At 44.9% G+C, this 19141-nt stretch overlaps 4 non-coding genes across 4 annotated transcripts; all 4 read left to right on the plus strand.

Annotated features, from left to right (window-relative positions):
• The first annotated feature begins 3827 nt into the window (after positions 1-3827).
• On the plus strand, positions 3828-3898 carry TRNAG-GCC (transfer RNA glycine (anticodon GCC)). Its single transcript has one exon. It is a non-coding gene; the product is annotated as a tRNA-Gly (tRNA).
• A 3008-nt stretch (positions 3899-6906) lies between these two features.
• Positions 6907-6977, plus strand: TRNAG-GCC (transfer RNA glycine (anticodon GCC)). Its single transcript has one exon. It is a non-coding gene; the product is annotated as a tRNA-Gly (tRNA).
• Positions 6978-9975: 2998 nt separating this feature from the next.
• On the plus strand, positions 9976-10046 carry TRNAG-GCC (transfer RNA glycine (anticodon GCC)). Its single transcript has one exon. It is a non-coding gene; the product is annotated as a tRNA-Gly (tRNA).
• A 7605-nt stretch (positions 10047-17651) lies between these two features.
• On the plus strand, positions 17652-17722 carry TRNAG-GCC (transfer RNA glycine (anticodon GCC)). The gene has a single exon. It is a non-coding gene; the product is annotated as a tRNA-Gly (tRNA).
• The last annotated feature ends 1419 nt before the right edge of the window (positions 17723-19141 follow it).

A 19141-nucleotide genomic window follows, 5' to 3' on the forward strand; every position in this document is an offset into this window, starting at 1 on the left:
GTACTGTCGACTCTTTCTTATCGGCTATTTCTCAGTTGTGAGCGAAGCACGCAATTCCTTTCGTACCGAATTTTTATTCAACTCATGTCTCTAGTTTTAGAGATATTGTTCTGCGCAATAGCGCACAAGTATGATCTGTGTTGCACTGTGTGTGAGCTTGCTGTGTTCGAATTTTATTTCGACATTTTCTTGTTTGTACAGTATCCCTTTCTATTTTCTATGTACCACTCCTGCTTTGGCTGCCAAAAAGCAGCTGGCAGTATTTTCAAATAAATAAATAAATAAATAAATAAATACATACATTTATAGCATGCCTGACTAAATCAAGCACGCTAGGTGACTATTCTTCACCGCCCCGTTTCAAAGGGGATGCCAATCAATCAATCAATCAATCAATCAATCAATCATCATCATCATCATCATCGTCGTCGAAGGAGGAAAAAGGAACCCGGCTGCAGTGAACGTCTCATACATTGCGCGTTTCTCAGCCTTCGCACGCACAGGCGTGGCATGCGTTTCGGAGGCCACGCGCAGTGTTTGCGGCCGCACCGCTAGATGGCGCACCAGGTCCACAGATGATCACAGATGTCCGTATGCGTCCACACGATATCGCTAGATGGTGTAGCATGTCCGCGAGAAAAAGGAGTCTGGCTAACCCACCTGCTCTTTGAGGATCGCACGCACCGGCTCGCCATCGATACAATCTCAGAAGCCACGAAGAGGACTAACCGGACATTTCGTGGCGGCACTGCAAGATGGCGCAGCGTGTCCGAATGGAAGCGCAAGAGAGCAGTCCCTGCTGCAGCACACGCCTCATACAAGACGCCTTTCAGTCGGGAACGACACGTTGCGTCGCTACATTGCTTCAATACAAATCGCATTACCGTCGACATTCATAGGGAGATGGGTTCCGCAGAAATGTTTGCTTTGTTGAACACCGTGTAAGGAAAAGCCGCAGTATGTCATATGTCTCCGAGTTGCCTCATACGTCTCCATATATGCTTAGGATGTAGTCACGTGGTCGGGCATTTGAAGTACCTGACTAGTGTCGATTTCGAGCAATCAATCTTCGAAAAAGAAAAGGGTAACGTTCTTGCTTGTAATTTTTTCGTTAATGGTAGGACTGATTGTGTTGTTTGCGCTCGCGAATAGTTATTGTGTGAAAGGTAAAAAGAGGGAGATAGTCAATAATGCCTGGCATAAATACGCCAGCGTCTAGTTCGTTCGAACCTTTCTTAAAACAAATGTCGTGTAGAAAAATTCATGGTTTCGAGAGGCAGTAACATAGGCACGATCCAAAAGCAAATCATTTGTAATAACAGGGTTCAGTCAAGGCATTAATTGGTACACTGTCTGTCGCCGAAATAATTGCAAGAAACTAAGCTACAGAAATAGGACATTTTCGCTTAAACATTTGAACTGTTTTGTAGGCGGGGGCAACATGACCAATGACTTGACTTGTTGGCTGTTGACCTAGACGTGTTTCTTGCGGTCGGGGCTGCACTTTTTATTTCCCTCCCATAAAAACGTATAAACGTTATCACGCTTCATTTTCACTGTTATCACGGGCTCGTTAAGCACCACGAAAGCACTGATGGTGTTTCTGAGGTGCTCAGAAACGTTGCACGGAGTTTTACGCAGAGCCACTTGAATATTTCACTTTCTAAACGGTATTGATTTCCATTAAAAAACTATAATGCAGCAAATGAGCGTGCCCTCAGTTGATGTCTTTTTTTTTTCCTCAACTCGACTGTCAGTAGCGATCGTGCTGCCGACTTGCTCCTCTGTTTGTTTTTTTCTTGTATTTTTTAAGGCGAAAGCTTTAGGTTGCTCACGGGTTGAAAAATCTGGTGTGCTTCATTATCAAAAAATTCACCGTCCGGCGTTATACCACCAAAATTCAATGTCGCCAAACTCGATGGTGTCATCCACGACTATTCGTGGGACTCGAACCCACCACATTTGGCGGGGCAGATCAGAATGTATATGAGAAATAAAACTGGAGCCAGAACACTTCCTTGTGGAACATCGGATCTTACGCTAGATTTAATGGAATATTGCTGATTAACTTCTACAAATTGAGTGCGGTTAGTAAAGTAGTCCTCGATCCAGTTTAGAATAGGGCCATTTCCCAATGTAAGTTCGAGTTTATAAATTAAATTCTTATGTGTTACGCTATCGAAGGCTTTTGAAAAATTTTAGAAAGATTAGATCGATTTGTTTCTGTAGGTCAATACCTAACGATACATCGTGGACAAGCTCAATTAGTTGTGTCACCGTGGAAATTCATTTGCGAAAACGACGCTGACAATCTGTTAGTATTTTTTCCTGTTCAAGGTGTTTGTTTATATTCCTTAAGATAATGTGCTCTAGTAGTTTACAAACAGTGCATGTTAGTGAGATTGGCCTGTAGTCAGAGGGTTCTGTTTTACTTCCCGATTTATGAATTGGTTTCACTTTAGCTGTTTTCCAATCCTTAGGGAGGGTGCCTGAGAAGATTGATTTATTAAAAATTATTACTAAGTACTTGGCCATCCACTCAGCGTATCTGCGATAGAATGGATTTGGAATACTATCAGGTTCTGGGGATTTCTTTGGGTCTAAGTTAAGTAGTAGGTTAAGTACGCCTGTTTCGATTAGTGTGAGTGGCTCTAGTGGCTTATTTCTAGAGAAGCCTACTTGTGATAGCGTGCCGTTCTCCTCAGTGAAAACGGAGCAGAAGTAGTCGTTAAGCAAGTTAGCATAGTTTCTGTTATCTTCATTTGAGACTCCGCTGTCGTTACGATTCTTTTGGTTAATGTAGCTCCAGAACTTTGTGGGAGCAGTTTTCAAAAAGTTTGTGAGCGTATTAGTAAAGTAGAACTTTTTGGCTGTCTTAATTTTTTATTTCATAAGTTGGATAGCTGCGCTGAGATTTTCATGCGTAAATTTTAATGGGTTAGTTTTCAGCAGTTTTCGTATTCGGTTTACTTTATGTTTCGCATGTATAACGTCATGCGTTATCCATGGATTACGCCTGGTAAGTTTCTTTTTTCTAGTTGGTATGTAATTGGTTATACAGTGAGATATAATGACGTTAAATGCGAGCCACAATATATCGATGTCCATATTGCTGCTATGTGAAAGTTGCGAAAACGGGTCGTATTCATTAATCAGGTAATCAAGTAAACTAGTGTCGTTAGCTTTACTATAGTCGGGGTAAGCGATCATTTGCTGAGGGGTAACGATGTCATGAAGGGGTATAGTGCAATAGGTGATTTTGTTACCCGAAATACCATCTAGAAAGATTAATCTAGTTTCGTTATCTATGAAGTGATTGCTGAGGAATATTAGATCTAGCATGGAACAGCTGGATCCCTGTACGCGTGTAGGTTCAGTTACAATTTGAGTAAGGTTAAACGATACCATAAAGTCAAGTAACACATCTGCACAGGGGGAATGATGCTACATTGTTTGCCAGTTCACTTCAGGAACGTTAAAATCACCTGCGATTATTAATCTGGAGCCTGATGCATATTGCTCAGTATACTCATGCAATCTGCGTATATTGTCGAGCCTTTTTAGCGTATGTTAAAGCTACTGGGAACTTTTCTTTCAATTTTATAAACAAGAGGAAGCAACTTCTCTACTGAACGACGCGTCCCAGTTGCCCTATGCGTCATCGTCGTGATGAAATCGCAAGGATATACGTAGCCCGACGTTTACCCCACGTATACGCAGTCCGCCTCTCCTGCATGTTCTCGTCGGTACGATGACCCCAATGCAGTGAGCAAGTTGCGCAACCGGTCCAGCTTTCTATAGGCGACCGCTGCTGTGACAGGAAGAAGGCGTCGGTGGTTCAGTGGTAGAATACTCGCCTGCCACGCGGGTGGCCCGGGTTCGATTCCCGGCCGACGCATGTACTGTTTTTCTTCAATTGATTCTAAACTTCAGGCATTATTTTTGAACAAGTCTGTTTAAAGAAATGCGCTCGTAAACTGCTAGAACTTATTTTTTAAAGATTCTACTGGACTACGTGTCATGCGGTGACGTCAGCACCCAGCGAGACCAGTTCCCAACGTACACCTTCCAGAAGCGTTTGGATGTGGAGGGGTCGGAAGCATCAACCAGTGAGCAGCCGAGATAAGCAAGAGACGTTTAGAGTATTGCTGGAAAGAGAGCAGGGGAACAGATCGATATGACTGGGTCATGTGCCGCTATAGGCAGCGGCACAAAGTACATGTCGAAGTTTTTAGAATATAAAAGAGATTGGGGAGATGTATACAAAAATGCTAGGATGTCAAACATCTATAGCATAGCTGACTAAATCAAGCAGGTTGGTGACTGTTCCTCACCGCCCCGTTTCAAAGTGTATGACAATATATCATCATCATCCTCGAAGCGTGAAAGAGGAACCCGGCTGCAGTGATCGTCTCATACATGACGCGTTTCTCAGCATTCGCACGAACTTGCGTGGCATGCATTTAGGAGGCCACGCGCAGTGTTTGCGGCGGCACCGCTAGATGGCACAGTAGGTCCACAGATGATCATAGATTTCCATATGCGTCCACAGGATGAACCTAGATGGTGCAGCATGTCCGCCAGAAAGGAACCCGGCTAATCCACCTGCTGCTTAAATATCGTTCGCACCGGCTTCCCATGGGTAAAATCGCAGAAGCCACGAGAAGGACTAAGTGCGTACTTCGCGGCGGCACGCCTAGATGGCGCAGCGTGCCCGGAGTGAAGCGGAAGAGACCAGCCCCCACGGTAGCATACGCCTCATACAAGACGCGTTTCGGTCGGGGACGATACGTTGCGTCGCAACATTGCTTCAATACTAATCGCATCGCCGTCGAGACTCATCGGGAGACTGGTTCTGCAGAAATGTTTGCTTTGTTGAAGACCGTAATAGAAAAAGCGACAGTATGGCATATGTCTCCGAGTTGTCTCATACGTCTCCATATATGCTTGGAATGTAGTCACGTCGTCGGGCATTTGAAGTACGTGACTACTGTCCATTTCGAGCATTTTATCTTCGAACAAAAAGAAAGGGTAATGTTCTTGCTTGTAGTTTGTCCGTTAAAGGTAGGACTGATTGCCTTGTGCTTGCGTTTGCGGACGGTTATTGTGCAAAATGCAAAAAGAGGGAAACAGTCACTAACGCCTCGTATAAGTAACCCAGCGTCAAGTTCGTTCGAACCTTTCGTAAAACAAAAGTCGCGTAGACAAATTGGTGGCTTTGACGAGGCTGCAACAGACGCATGAACTAAACGCAAATCTCTGGTAATAACAGGGCTCAGTCAAGGCATTAATTCGTACATTATCTGTCACCAAAATAATTGCAAGAAGCTAAGCTACAGAAATAGGAAATTTCCTTTAAACATTTGAACAGTTTTGTAAAGTGGGGAACATGACCAACGCCTTGACTTGTTGGCGGTTGATCTAGACGTGTTTCTTGCGGTAGGGGCTGCACCTTTCGATGTCACTCCCATACTAGCGTATAATCATTGTCACACTTCATTATCGTTGTCATCACCGGCTCGTTAAGCGCCACGAAAGCACTGATGGCGTTTCTGAGGCGCTCAGGCCTGAAGGAAATTTTGTGAATGTATTTATTGTGTATTTGAATGTCCGTGCACTGTATGTGTTGTTTGTGGGTTTATGTGACCACTGTGATCACTTCGTCGTCGCGGTGCTAATCTCGACCACAGCAGCCGCATTTCACTGGGGGTGAAAAGCAAAAACGCCCATGTACCATGCATTGGGTTGACGGTAAAAAAGAAAAGGAAACAGGTCGTCAAAATTAATCCCGAGTCCCCCACTAGCGCGTAAAGTCACGAATATCCCGGAAATGATAAGTAAAACACCCAAAGCAACGTAAAATTGACACGTAAAATGTAGAATTTAAGATGTTATTCTTTTCTTTTTGACTTGGAGTAGGATTTCAGGCAATCAATAACAACCTGTCATTAACTTAATACCTCTCTTTCTCTCTCTGTCTTTGTTAGCACTGTTCCAACACGGGGCTGAGCAAATACGATGACGGATGAACATTAAAAAAAAAAAAAGAAACGTTGCACGGCCTTTTATTCGATGCCGCTTATATATTCCACTTTCGGTTCTGGCGCCCTCAATTAATATTTTTTTTTCTTGTCTCAACTCGACTGTTAGAAGCGATCGGGCTGCCGACTTCCTCCTCCACTTTTCGTTTTTTCTTCTTGTATTTTTTTTTTAAGGCGAAAGCCTTAGGTGGCTCACGGGTCGAAAACTCTTGTGTGCGGCATTATCGAAAAATTGACCACCGGCGTTATAGCACCAAAATTCCATGTCGCCAAAACTTATGGCGCCACCCACGACTATTGCTGGGACTCGAACCCACCACATTTGGCGGGAAGCAAATTTAATGGCACCAAAATTGATGGTGCCACCATTGATGGTTGAACGCACGATCATTTGTGAGGGCTGAACCCACGACCTTTCGTGTTAGTTAAGGCGAAGGTAATGAAGGCATAAATTATTAAGGTAGAGTAAATAAAGGCACTAGAATTCCCGGCCTTCGGTGGCAGAACGCAAGTAATAGAAAGTAACAACGCATTCTAATCGTAATGCCAACTAATTTAATTAATGTCTCGTGAGTGCGAAGGCTTTCGCCTTCGCCCTCTTTAGCGTATGTTAAAGCGACTGTGAACTTTTCTTTCAATTTTATAAACAAGGAAGCAACTTCTCTCCTGAACGACGCGTCCCAGTTGCCCTATCCGTCATCGTCGTGATGAAATCGCAAGGATATACGTAGCCCGACGTTTACCCCACGTATACGCAGTCCGCCTCTCCTGCATGTTCTCGCCGGCACGATGACCCCAATGCAGTGAGCAAGTTGCGTAACCGGTCCAGCTTTCTATAGGCGACCGCTGCTGCGACAGGAACAAGGCGTCGGTGGTTCAGTGGTAGAATACTCGCCTGCCACGCGGGTGGCCCGGGTTCGATTCCCGGCCGACGCACTATATGTTTTTTTCTTTAATTGCCTCTAAACATGAAACATTATTTCTAAAAAAGTCTGTTTAACGAAATACGTTCGCAAACTGTTAGAACTAATCTTTTCAAAGGTTTTATTGGACTACGTGAGCGTGCGGTGGCGTCAGCACCCAGCGAGACCTGTTCCCAAGGTACACCTTCCAGAAGCGTTTGGATTTAAAGTAGGCGGAAGCATCAACCAGTGAGCAATCGAGATAAACAAGAGACGTCAAGAGTATTGTTGAAACAAAGCATCGAATAGATTGACACGACTGGGTCATGTGCCGCTATAGGCAGCGGTACAAAGTGCATGTAGAAGTTTTTAGAAAATAAAAGAGATTAAGGAGATGTATACAAAAATGCTATGATGTCAAACATTTATAGCATGCCTGACTAAATCAAGCAGGCTGGGTGACTATTTCTCACCGCCCCATTTCAATGTGGATGCCAGTAAGTCATCATCATCATCATCGAAGGGTGAAAGAGGAACCCAGCTGCAGTATAAGCCTCATACATGACGCGTTTCTCAGCATTCGCACGAACTTGCGTGGCATGCATTTAGGAGGTCACGCGCAGTGTTTGCGGCGGCACCGCTAGATGGCGCAGCAGGTGCACAAATGATCACAGGTGTCCATATACGCCCACAAGATGTCGCTAGATGGTGTAGCAGGCCTGCAAGAAAAGAAGCCCGGTTAACGCACCTGCAGTTTGAGGATCAAAGACATCGGCTCACCACCGATACGATTGCAGAAGCCACGAAAATGACTAAGCGGGTATTTCGTGGCGGCACTGCAAGATGGCGCAGCGTGTCCGAATGGAAGCGCAAGAGAGCAGTCCCTGCTGCAGCACACGCCTCATACAAGACACGTTTCAGTCGGGAACGATACGTTGCGTCGCTACATTGCTTCAATACTAATCGCATTACCGTCGGCATTCATCGGGAGACGGGTTCCGCAGAAATGTTTGCTTTGTTGAACACCGTGTAAGGATGAGCCAAGGTATGTCATATGTCTCGGAGTTGTCTCGTATGTCTCCATATATGCTTCGAATGTAGTCACGTCGTCGGGCATGCCAAGTACGTGACTACTGTCCATTTCGATCATTTAATCTGGGAGAAAAAAAGGCTAACGTTCTTGCTAGTAAAATTTCCTTTATTGGTATGACTGATTGTCTTGTGCTTGCGTTTGCGAACGGTTATTGTGCAAAATGCAAACAGAGGGAGAAAGTTACTAATGCCTGGTATAAATACCCCAGCGTCAAGATCGTTCGAACCTTTCGTAAACGAAGGTCATGTAGACAAATTGATGGTTTTGACGAGGCTGCAACAGACGCACGAACCAAAAGCAAATCTCTGGTAATAACAGAGTTCAGTCAAGGGATGAATTGGTGCATTGTATGTAGCCAAAATAATTGCAATAAGCTAAGCTACAAAAATAGGACATTTTCGTTGAAACATTTTAACAGTTTTGTAAGCGGGGGCAACATGACCAACGCCTTGACTTGTTGGCGGTTGACTTAGACATGTCTCTTGCGCTTGGGGCTGCACTTTCCGATGTTACTCCCATACAATCGTATAATGATTATCACGCTTCATTGTCAATGTCATGAAACCGGCTCGTTAAGCGCCACGAAAGCACTGATGGTGTTTCTGAGGTGCTCAGACCTAAAGGAAATTCCGCGAATGTACTTATTGTGTCTTTGAATGTCCATGGACCGAATCTGTCCTTTGTGGGTTTATGCGACCACTGTGATCACTTCGTCGTTGCACCGCTAAGCCCGAGGGAGCGGGATCAAATCCCGTCTACAGCAGCCGCATTTCGTTGGGGACGAAATGCAAAAACGCCCTTGTACCACGCATTAGGAGCAGGGTAAAAAAAGAAACTAAGAAAAAACAAACAGGTGGTCAAAATTAATTCCGAGTCCCCCATTATTGTGTAAAACGTAATATCCCGGAAATTATAAGTAAAGCACGTAAAGTCACGTAAAATTGACACGTAAAACCTAGAATTTCAAATGTTTTTGTCTTGTTTTTACACCTGGAGTAGCATTTCAGGCAATCAACAACCTATCATTAAGGTAATACCTCTCTTTCTCTACCTGTGTTTGTTAGCATTGTTCCAGCACTGGGCTGAGCAAATAGGATATCGCGTAAACATTACAAAAAAACGTTGCACGGCGTTTTATGCGGAGCCGCTTCAATATTCCACTTTCTGAACGGTAATGATTTCCCTTCAAAAACTGTAAAACAGCTAAATGAGCGCACCCTCGGTTGTTGTTGTTTTTCTCAACTCGACTGTCAGTAGCGATCGTGCTGCCGACTTGCTCCTGGGCTTTTCGTTTTTTCTTGTATTTTTAGGGCGAAAGCTTTAGGTTGCTCACGAGTCGAAAAAATCTGGTCTGCGGCATTATAAATAAAATTGACCGTACGGTATTATTGCACCAAAATTCAATTTCGCCAAAATTGATGCTCCCATCCACGACTATTGGTAGGACTCGAACGCACCACATTTGGTGGGAGCTGAACCCACGAGCTTTCGTGTTAATTATGGTGAACGTAATAAAGGCGCAATTAATCAAGGTCGAGTAAATAAAGTCACTCGAATCCACGGGCTTCACTGGGACAAGATCAGTAATAGGAAATAACAACGTGTTCGAATCCTAATGTCAACTAATTTAACGAATGTCTCGCGGGTGCGCAGGCTTTCGCCTTCGTCCTCTTTAGCGTATATTAAAGCGACTGTGAACTTTTCTTTCAATTTTATAAACAAGGGGAAGCAACTTCTCTCCTGAACGACGCGTCCCAGTTGCCCTATCCGTCATCGTCGTGATGAAATCGCAAGGATATACGTAGCCCGACGTTTACCCCACGTATACGCAGTCCGCCTCTCCTGCATGTTCTCGCCGGCACGATGACCCCAATGCAGTGAGCAAGTTGCGCAACCGGCCCAGCTTTCTATAGGCGACCGCTGCTGCGACAGGAAGAAGGCGTCGGTGGTTCAGTGGTAGAATACTCGCCTGCCACGCGGGTGGCCCGGGTTCGATTCCCGGCCGACGCACTATATGTTTTTCTTCTTTAATTGTCTCTAAACTTGAAACATGATTGCTGAACGTGCTATTGTAAGCCATGCCATCGGCACATCTGCTGGTTGTGTCCTTTTTATTAAGACGTTGCCGGCTCTGGTCGTGCATGCTGATTTCTCGTGCTTGTCAGGTCGGTGTGTTGCTGTCGATTTCACACTCAGCGATACAGAATGGCGGGTTTTATGTTCGTACGCACCAAATGTTGTGGATGAAAGGGTCGATTTCTTTAGAAGTGTTGAGCAGCGTCTCAGCTTCGATAAACAGCTGATTATCATGGGCGACTTCAACTGTGTGCTGAGTGCTTGTGATAAGACTAGTGATCGGGGGTTCAGGGACGCAAGTACTGAGGTACTGTCGCAAATCATAGACAAATGGAACCTTGAGGATATGACGGAGTGTATGCAAGGCGCGGGGATGTGAAGTGCACACATTTCCAGCGTTCAAGTCATGCCCGTCTTGACCGCATTTATGTAACGCTGGACGTGATTCCAAAATGCAACAGTTATCAAGTAGCGCCGGTGTCTTTCACAGACCACTGTTTAGTAGAGTGCGGAATTCGGGCACAAAAACGTGGCAGTGCTTTTAGCTGGGAATTGTGGAAGATAAATAACAAGCTGATTAAAGACGATGCTTTCAACCGTGTGGTAATTGAAGAAATCGGCAAAATAGAGCCGAATGAAGAACTGAAAATATGGCAACAGTGGGAGCTTTGTAAGGAAGAACTTAAAATAAAAGCAATAGAGCGGTCTTGTGCCATGGCGTACGAGGAGAAACTATATGAACGTAATCTAAGGTCTATGCTTGCAAAACTGCTCGAGAAAGAATGCGAAGCGCCTGGTCAATGAATAGATGACATTAGGAAAACGAAACAAAAAGTTAAAGTGATAGAAGAGGAGCGTTATCGCGGTGCGCTGATTCGGGCGAGAGCGGAACATGTAGCTGCTGGGGAGACGCCGTCTAAACGAGCCCTCGGAATTGAAGAAGCTCACGCTCGTCGAAATCACACAGACAACATAGAATGGGGAGGTGTCCTATCGGATGATAACGAACACATTAAGCGTGCATTTTTTCAGTACTATCAGATGTTGTTCGCTTTACATGTTGCCGACACGAACACGTTTAAGGATAAGTTTCTTGGGGCACTGCCGCGACTCAACGATGAGCAGAAGGATTAGATTAGAGCTGCCAATAACCGAATCAGAGGTAGAAACGGCGATAGACAATTTAAACCCTGGTAAATCGCCAGGGCCGGACGGGTTAAGCGCGGCGTTTTACAAAGCTTTTAAGCGTGGAATCGCGCCAATATTGACGGTCGTGTTTAATGAAGCTTACGAAATTAACGAATTGCCTCCGTCTTATGCAAGATCACAGACTGTCTTAATCCCCAAAACTGACGAAGCAGACAAGTTACGACAAGTAACAGCGTACCGGCCAATTGCACTCACAAATGTGGATTACAAAATCTATATGAAAGCTTTAGCGCGAAGATTACAGTCAGTATTCCAGGAAATTGTTGGACCGCATCAAACGTGCGGGATCAAGGGACAATCTATTACGACTAATCTTAATGCAGCAAGATGCGTGCTGGAGTGCTGCGATATTACAAATAGCCGCGTGGCCATTTTGCAACTAGACCTTGAAAAAGCTTTCGACTGTGTCGCGCATGAAATTTTGCTTTGCATACTAGACCATGTTAATGTTGGTTCTGTTATTCGCGAGGGCACCGCCCTGGCGTATCGGAACTGCACGACGAGATTGATCGTTAACCAGAGTCTGGGGGCGCCCACTAGCGTGCAGCGGTCGGTACGCCAGGGTTGTCCCCTTAGCCCTCTTTTGTTTTGCATATACATAGAGGCGATGTGCTTAAACATCATGAAAAAAGAGACAATTCCTGGCTTTCGGTTGCAAGCAGCGGAAGTCAAGCTGTTGGCATATGTGGATGATGTGGCGGTTTTTTCAACCAGTAGGGAAGGTGTAATTGAGGCTATTAAATGTGTAGAGAGCTTCTGCCAAGTCACAGACAGCAGAGTGAACTTAGCCAAATCACTAGGGCTCTGGCACGGAGAATGGCAATCGACGCCCGACCGCTTTGCAAACGTGTCCTGGGTTACGACCCCAACGAGGTACTTGGGAGTACCTCTAGAATGCTATCGTGATAGCGCGACATATTGGACAGCGCAGACGCATGATACACGTGGAAAGGCGGAAAGGTGGAAAGGAACGAACTTATCGATTTTTGCTAGAGCCACCGTGTACAATCTGTTCTTTATTAGTAGGCTGTGGTATGTAATGCAGGTGTTACATTGTGCAAGGCTCAATGTACAGAAGCTGCATCGAATTTTCGCCAATTTCGTGTGGGATGCGCCATGGGAAAGGTGCAGCCGAACGAATTTGTTCAAAGGAGTGAAGAATGGTGGATTGGGCCTGGGACACCTTTTTTTTTTGCGGCAGATTGTGAACAGGTTTCTTTTCCTTCGCGACGTCAGCGATCCTTTCTTGTGCACCGCATGCCAAGTAAGGCTCAGGCGCGCGTTGCCACACTTTGTTGCCACACTCACGGGAGGCATTTTTGGATGTTTTAGAGAAGTTGTCGCAAGTGTACGATTCCTTGCAACGAGGTTTTCAAATGAATATTTATCTACTGTCAAAAAGAAAAAAAATGTACAAGGATTTGTGTGACGTTGTTCTGCCGGAGCCCATGTACAGAGCCTTGTACAGTGAAGGCCCTGGTAGGGACGTGTTAAAGAGACTAAAGAAAATGCAAGTTGCGCCAGGCAGTGGCGTGGCCAGAAATTTCGTTCGGGAGGGGGGGGGGGGGGGGGCTCACGGTCCGGCTCTGCCTCCTCCTCATTGAATTTGTCGAGGGATCAAATACATAAATAACAACTGCATTGCCATTACGAAAGATGCGGCAAACGAATAGTGGAACGCTACGCACTGTCCAGCTAGAGGAGTAAAATATGTATTTTTTCATAAAATAGTATACTCGTATGTCTCAAAAATTGTTCCCGAAATAATTGATATCAATGCTTCCATGCTTTCTGTCTAGTTAATACGTAAAGAAAATATCCCACGAACTTTAGAACTATATCAGTTTGAAACCAGCAAAGCAGTGCATTCCGCTGATATGAAACATGTAAAGGCCATGGAATGAACAAGTTGAGGACGAATATTTTAATGAAACTTTGTTAACCTCCATGCTTTTCTCTCATTTGCATCTCTCTATCTCCGTCGTTCAAGAACTTTGTTTACATTTTTGTACATATGCAAAGAACAGGGAAAACTCTGAACAACACTGTCCTTTGTTAGAATGCATTGCGCAGGAGCAGCTGTCATCGGCCGTGTATTGTGAGTAATTTCACCGAAATTATAGTCGCAACAGAGAGCACATGTCTTACAAAAAGCGGAACTTCAAAGGCTACGAAGAAGAAGTACGGAAAGGCTGAAATTCTTTTATTTAGTTTTTCATGCCAAAATTGGAATTCATAAGGAATCGTATATAAGACCATCGTCAGAATGTACAATGCGCTTTTTTCCCTCTAAGAAAGTTGCAGATTTTATAAATTCCACTGATACGTTCAAAAATTTATTTTTCCGAGAACAACCCGTGAATGGAATTGTCTACCAGCTGATGTGTTAAAATGTGAAATAGTCGAACTATTTATAAATGGGCTCAGGCACCAAACCTGATTTTTTTTCTTATTGTGTTGGTTGTATAATGATCCACTTTATTATAGATAATGCCATGTTTATTTCTGCTTTTTTTCCTTTGTTCAGTTATTTTTCCATTTTCTTCACCATGTCTTTGTGATGTTATATGTTGCAACTATTTTGCCAAAAAAATTATGTATGCTCACTCCTGCTTAAGGGCTGGCACCCAGGCTATCAGTATGGAATGAATGAAATAAATATAGAAACAAGGAGTTCGGCGAAATGTACGAGGGCGAGTCAAATGAAAGTCAGCCAATGCGAATATATGACTAACGGCGTACTTTGTTTAAAAGTAGTTTCCATAAGCATTTAGACATTTGACCAACTGTCTAACGAGCCGCCTGATTCGCGTCTCATAAAATTCCTTGGGTTGCCGCTTCAAAAAGTCGGTAACGGACTCTTTCACGTCATCGTCCGACACAATTCTGGTTCCTTCGAGCTGTTTTTTTTTTTCAAATGCTCCAAAATGTGGAAGTCACAAGGCGACAGGTCTAGGCTGTATGGCAAATGTTGCAGCGTTTCCCACTTGAACTTTGCCAGTTTTATGTTAACGACATCAGCGACGTGGAGACGGGCATTGTGGAGCAAGATGACCCCATTCCTGAATTTCCACACCATTTGTTGTTGATTGCGACACGCAGCCGATCCGACGTTTTACGATATCCGAAACGATTGAGTGTCTCTAGGTTCAGCAAATTCGATCCTGACGACCGAAAAAAAGTCAACACCTTTTCGGCAGAAATGAAGGCCTTTGCTTTTCTTGGGGGTTATGAATTGAAATGTTTCCTCTGTAAGCTTTGCTGTCGTCTTTCAGGCTCGTAGTAGTGGCACCATGATTCGTTCCCGGTCGCAATTGCAGACTAAGGTCGTCACCCGCATTGTGATACAGGATTAGATGAGTCAAGGCAGCACCGAACCTCTCCGTCTTCTGGCCGTGGTTCAAAATCTTGGGCACCCATTGCGCACACAAGAGCCGATAACCGAGATGTTCATGAATTATAGTGTGACCCGAACTATGACGGATGTTCACACGCTCTGCCAATTCTCCGACGCTTATCCTCCGTTCTTTTCTAATTAGCCTTTACAATTGTGTTGGGTTGATTGCACAGTGGCTTTGGCACGGTCTTGAATCGTATTCGCAACTTTCACGTCCTTCTTGGAACCGTTTGCTACAACGCTTCACAGTGGCCTATGAAATGCAATGTTCAACGCACTCGGCAGCCACACGGCGACTAATTTCTTTTTCCGAAACATCTTAAGCTGTCAAAAACCTCACGACAACCTTCTGTGACACTTTCGGAGTGTCCATTATGCCACGAAACCAAGTTCAACCCAATGTGCAAGAGCATTAAAGAACTTTTATCCTCACACCTGTGTGTCACTTTCGTAAACGAGAGATGCCTCTGTGCTATGTGCATGCCTCGCAGATAATGAACCGAACCTTTATTGGCCGGGGTGGGTTGGCTCACTTTCATTTCACTCGCCCTCGTGCATTAGAAATGCGAAGATACAGCTTGACAGAAGGCAAAAAAGTGTATCTGGAAACAAAGTTCACTGCACGTATGCACAAAACCTCGCAACAAGATATTTCAATATAAGTCTCAAATAAATCTGCGTATCTAAGAAAAAGTCACTATATAAAATGCGTCAAACAAGGCAAATAAACATGTTGCGCGACCACAGATTCACAGATCGCAGCCCCCCCCCCTCCCTCAACTCCCTCTGATGTATCGCACGCGACAGGAGGCGGCGAGCTTCCTCCCTGTTTTTCTCCCTTGCGCACCAAGATTGAGCCACCCCATCGTCGGCAAACCCATGTCACCCCACGCCCCCTTACGCTTTCCCTCTCACATGCGGCACGCGGTCACGATGTTATCGCCCTTGGACTGTATACGGAACATGAGGGCGACGGCAGGAATGCGCCTGGAGGGTCCACAAGATTGCTACCGCAATAATATAGTGATTATCCGCCAACTGAAGCGTCCCGTGGCCCATTACTTTCTACAAACGAAGTAACAAAATCAAACTTTCACCATGCGACAATTTGCTGCGCCGCGTCAATGTATTTTTTTTCTTTTGTAGGGCGGGGGCATGGAAATGAAAAACACGCAAGGAAGGCATGTTGACTATAACCGAATGCCTACTTTGGGCACCTAATGCGGCTACCGAAGGAATATCGAAGAAAACGTGAGACGATTGGTCCACAGATAACCATACGCATGCTGCGCGGTATCGTATCCTAATTTTCCGGAGAAATTCCGCTCAAGCGAACGCGTTGCAATCCATCGAGTCCCCGTAGTGATGGCGGTGAGCGGCCATGCATTTGTTTCTTTTTTTCGTCTGCTAGCGAGAAAGCGTCCAAAACTATGCCAGACGATAATCCACTCGGTCAGAGAAAAACGAACGTGCATCGAAGTGCGCTGCGCGGTGATCGGGGCAACACGAGAAAAACGCATACGTTCTGGGTGGTTCCGGCAGCCCGCGGGTAGCGAGAACAAAAAAAAAAAAAAAAAACGAAGAGGCTCAATGTGTTCTCAGGAATGAAAGTCAAAGTAGAAAAATAAATAAGAACGTAGTTACCTTTGCTGGCTTTAGTACCTTGACATGGATGCTTTGGCGCAGGTGGAAGAAAAATGTTGATATTCTTTTCTGTGACAATCTGCCACAAATGAACCACCACGACGCTTCGTCTTCGGACCTCGCTGCGTGCTTTGTAAACTTGTCTGATAGTGTGTTGATTTGGCTTGTCTCGTTGTATGGTCAGATGTAGGACTTTAGAAAAGTGAACGCACCTTTGGCATCAAATGTTTATAACTTTATTAAGCCCACAATGTTACGGAATTGAAAATCTAAGGCACGACTTTGGAAATGCAAGTGAATCATTCCCATCAACAGTTTATGAGAACGCCATACCCGTAAAGTTCCAGAATTGAAATCATGCGCTCCGTCGATTGCGCGGCCTCCGCGAGAGGCCACGACGAGCCCGCTTGCCATCAAAACCCCCTTGAAACTTTGTGCTCGGGAGGGGCTCCTTGCGTTACGATATGCGACTCCCTGTGCATGGGCGTTGCCGCGAAATCCAGTCCAATTTCGCAATTTTCGAGCTGAAATGTCTTTTCGAGCATGAAAAGGTCATTCTAGACTAAATCCAGCATGATTTCCGGCGCCGGGGGTCATTTTGGTTGGCGGCGCACGACAGCACGAAAAAATTTCGGGGGGGGGGGGCTGAAGCCCCATAAGACCCCCCCCCCCCCCCCGGCTACGCTTCTGGTGCCAGGGGTTAAAACCTCTTTTTTAAAGTTACACACTAAAACGTTGCCAGTACAAATGTATTTACAGGAAAAGGGCTTATTTTTTCCATGTGGATCTCTCTGCCTTATCTGCAAACAACCAGAAACGATAGATCACGTTTTTCTTCATTGTTGGGGAGGGATATTTTTTGGGGGGCATACTACAAAGAACGTTAAAGAAACAATTTCCCCTCGACCCTCAGGCAATACGGTATCTACCCATTACTAACGAGGATGGTTTTCCGTTTGATTTAATAATGTTAATTTGCCTCCACAGTATTTGGCGCTCTCGAATGGCAGGATAATAGTGCGATCCCGATGCACGACCTACGCGAATTTATTTCCGTGAAACTGTGCATCGGTTTGTTGAGATATTAAAGGCCGGTGGCGATACTCCCGAGTGGCTGTCAAAAGTGGAGCCATTGATGGCTCTAAATGAATTTTAATGTGGCGAAGCCAGCCCCCTACCAGGCTGATTATGTCAATACGACGTGGTCATTGTGTCCTTTATATTTTGTTTTGCGTATTGCTATTGCTGTTCTTTCTTTGTCAAGGTCAGGCAATAAAGAAAAAAAAAAAGCGTCGGTGGTTCAGTGGTAGAATACTCGCCTGCCACGCGGGTGGCCCGGGTTCGATTCCCGGCCGACGCATTGTATGTTTTTTCTTTAATTGCCGGTAAACTTCAGACATAACTTTTGTACAATTTGGGCACGCACATTGGGGTTTATAGACCCCAATGTGCAATGTGCGTGTGCGAAGTCGCACAATTATTTAGAGGTGATGTAGCACATATTTAGCCGCCGGTATTTTCGCTTGAATCTAAAACCATGCTTAGGCCTAGCCCCTTCGCGCCTTAGAACGTTAAACAGAAAACAATATATATATATATATATATATATATATATATATATATATATATATATATATACCCAATCTCGCTCGTACAGCAGAGACGAAAAACGACAAACACGTTATTATAGGACGCACTCAGTCGACTGCCATATCCTAGAGGATCGAAGAAGAAAAGAATAAAGACACATGAGAAAAATAAGAAACACAATGAAGAGTCAGACAGCATGAACGCACACGCAGATAAATGCTCACTGTCATTCACAATCGTTCGTATACAGTCCGGTCCCCTTCAAAAAGTGCAATACGCCTTTGTGGCTTTGTGGAGGCAAGAGTGCTTGCATTCGCAAGCGCTTATTGTGTGCACGCAGCTGGTGCCTGACTGAAGTCATGAGTAAAAGCCGAGTCCGCTGCATTCGCTGTCTAAGCGTCATCAAATTAAACAGTTCTGCAGAAGCCCGCGGGGTGGAGGAAAGTTCACGACAGAGAAAGTTAACGTGAACCCCAACATTTAGCACGAAGCTACAAGGGAATTGATTCCCTTGTCCCAATTGAATTGAAGCTACAAGGGACAAGCTTCATTGATTACGAGAAAGCGTTTGATTCAGTCGAAACCTCAGCAGTCATGGAGGCATTGCGGAATCAGGGTGTAGACGAGCCGTATGAAAAAATACTGAAAGATACCTATAGCGGCTCCACAGCCACTGTAGTCCTCCATAAATAAAGCAACAAAATCCCAATAAAGAAAGGCGTCAGGCAGGGAGATACGATCTCTCCACTGCTATTCACAGCGTGTTTACAGGAGGTATTCAGAGACCTGGATTGGGAAGAACTGGGGATAAGAGTAAATGGAGAATACCTTAGTAACTTGCGCTTCGCTGATGATATTGCCTTGCTTAGTAACTCAGGGGACCAACTGCAATGCATGCTCACTGACCTAGAGAGGCAGAGCAGAAGGGTGGGACTAGAAATTAATCTGCAGAAAACTAAAGTAATGTTTAACAGTCTCGGAAGGGAACAGCAGTTTACGATAGGTAGCGAGGCACTGGAAGTGGTAAGGGAATACATCTACTTAGGACAGGTAGTGACTGCTGATCCGGATCATGAGAGTGAAATAATCAGAGGAATAAGAATGGGCTGGGGTGCGTTTGGCAGGCATTCGCAGATCATGAACAGCAGGTCGCCATTATCCCTCAAGAGAAAAGTGTATAACAGCTGCG

This window comes from Dermacentor andersoni, chromosome 4, assembly GCF_023375885.2.
Source record: "Dermacentor andersoni chromosome 4, qqDerAnde1_hic_scaffold, whole genome shotgun sequence".
In the NCBI taxonomy this organism is placed as follows: Eukaryota; Metazoa; Arthropoda; class Arachnida; order Ixodida; family Ixodidae; genus Dermacentor; species Dermacentor andersoni.